At 41.6% G+C, this 2500-nt stretch overlaps 1 pseudogene; it reads left to right on the top strand.

Annotated features, from left to right (window-relative positions):
* LOC132153305 (rab3 GTPase-activating protein catalytic subunit-like) overlaps nt 1-2500 on the top strand; it is a 25471-nt pseudogene that overhangs the window by 18070 nt on the left and 4901 nt on the right.

The following is a 2500-nucleotide window of genomic DNA, read 5'->3' as shown; positions in this document are numbered from 1 at the left end:
TAAATCCTAGTTACCACGGGATGAAGATCCAGCAGAAACAGAGAAACAAATAGAGACATCATTAGCATAGCTGCTGATCCAACAAAGTAAAATTAATTAGTTTAACCAAAGATAAAGAGTAAGAATGTGCATTTGATCAGATACAACTGCAGTCACAATTTAAGAGATACATTATTCAAATGCTTGGCGAAAGAGATGCGTTTTTAATCTAGATTTAAACAGAGAGAGTGTGTCTGAACCCCGAACATTATCAGGAAGGCTATTCCAGAGTTTGGGAGTCACATGTGAGAAATCTCTACCTCCTTTAGTGGACTTTGCTATCCTAGGAACTACCAAAAGTCCAGCGTTTTGTGACCTTAGGGTGCGTGATGGGTTGTAGCGTGGTAGAAGGCTAGTTAGGTACGCAGGAGCTAAACCATTTAGGGCCTTATAGGTAAGTAATGATAATTTGTAACTGATACTGAACTTAATAGGTAGCCAGTGCAGAGACTGTAAAATTGGGGTAATATGATCATATTTTCTTGACCTGGTAAGGACTCTAGCTGCTGTATTTTGGACGACCTGTAGCTTGTTTATTGAAGAAGCAGGACAACCACCTAGAAGTGCATTACAATAGTCCAGTCTAGAGGTCATGAATGCATGAACTAGCTTTTCTGCATCAGAAACAGATAACATGTTCAGAAGCTTGGCAATGTTTCTAAGATGGAAGAATGCAGTTTTTGTAACATGGGAAATATGATTTTCAAAAGACAAGTTGCTGTCTAATATATCACCCAGATTTCTGACTGTAGAGGAAGTAACAGTACATCCGTCTAGTTGCAGATTGTAATCTACAAGATTCTGTGTGGTGTTTTTTGGTCCAATAATTAATATATCTGTCATCCAATCTTTTACATTTTTAACACACTCTGTTAGCTTAGATAATTTAGAGGTTTCATCTGGTCTCGTTGAGATATATAGCTGAGTATCATCAGCATAACAGTGGAAGCTAATTCCGTATTTTCTAATAATATTACCAAGGGGCAACATGTATATTGAAAATAGAAGGGGACCTAGGACGGATCCTTGTGGCACTCCATATTTTACTGATGATAAATGAGATGACACCCCATTTAAATAAACAAAATGGTAGCGATCGGACAGGTAGGATCTAAACCATCTTAGAGCCTGCCCTTGAATACCTGTATAGTTTTGTAATCGATCTATGAGTATGTCATGATCTATGGTGTCGAACGCAGCACTAAGATCAAGTAAGACTAGAAATGAGATGCAGCCTTGATCTGACGCAAGAAGCAGGTCATTTGTAATTTTAACAAGTGCACAGTGAGTGTGAATGTGTGTTTGTTAGCTTTAGCTTGCACACAGATCCATCTTCAGAGTGAACTAAATCTGATAAAACCCTTCTTTAGGGACATTTGGGAACATAATCGACCAGAAAGATGACTCAAAGAAAACCTTGTTTTGTCTTTTAATTCAGTCTCTGGTGTGGTGTGGGTCAATCCACACATGAGATAATAATGAGCTAATAATGTGTCGTGTGTGTGCAGGTGCTGCATTACCTGTCGCAGCAGAAGCCGTCGGATCTGACGCAGCACCTGATGCCCTGTGTGCTGCACGCCGCTCTGCTGAAGATCAAGGAGGAAGGTCAGTGTCTCAGAGTCTCTGAGCTGTGTGTGTGTGTGTGTGGTGTGTGTGTGGAGTGTGTGTGTGTGAGTGACGTCTCTGCTGCTGTTAACCTGATCTCTCCTCCAGAGGATGTCTCCCCAACCCTGACTTCAAGAAGCTGGAGGTGAGTGTCAGAGCGTGTACTGACCCCGGCGCGCTCGCGTCTGAACCCCGTGCTCTGTGTTTCAGGACCTCATCGTTCAGATGTGCGCGGAGGAGGGCGTCATCGCTCGCTCCCGGTCGCTCAAGGCCAAGTTTGGCATCTCTGGGGGAGAGCGAGAGGAAGACACTGACGAGCTGCAGAGGAACAGCTCTCCACAATATCTTCAGCCTTCATTCACTCTCAGAAACAAAGGTTTCTGAAACAAAGAAACAAAGATACAAAAGCTGTCTCTGGGACGATACCTTCTCAAAAGCTACACCTTTGTACCTTATTTACCTCTAAAGCGTGCATATTAATACCTTAAAGGTACGAATCAATAGATAAAGTGTGCATACTAATTGAATGGTACATATGTGTACCTTTTGAAAAGCTGCCAGCCCAGTGACTGCTTTTATACATTTTCTGAGAGTGTTGGAAAAGGCTTAAAAATGAATTATCGGCAACAGCCTGATCATTTTTACCATATTCATTCCCACTTGTCAACGCCCCAAGATGAAAACAAGGAGTTGCACTGATGTGATTTTTGTTTAGATTAATCTTCCTCTGCCTAATGAGGAATATATCTTTCTGAGGTTTATATTACGTGTGCTGTGGGTGATCCGGCCAGTTCAGTTCATGCATTGTTCAAGTTTTTCCAGACTTGTTCATTGTTCTCTGAATAAATGTTTTAGC

Source organism: Carassius carassius, chromosome 11, assembly GCF_963082965.1.
Source record: "Carassius carassius chromosome 11, fCarCar2.1, whole genome shotgun sequence".
Taxonomy (NCBI): Eukaryota; Metazoa; Chordata; class Actinopteri; order Cypriniformes; family Cyprinidae; genus Carassius; species Carassius carassius.
Note: the sequence above shows the minus strand (reverse complement) of the source record. Positions and strands in the feature narration are given on the sequence as shown.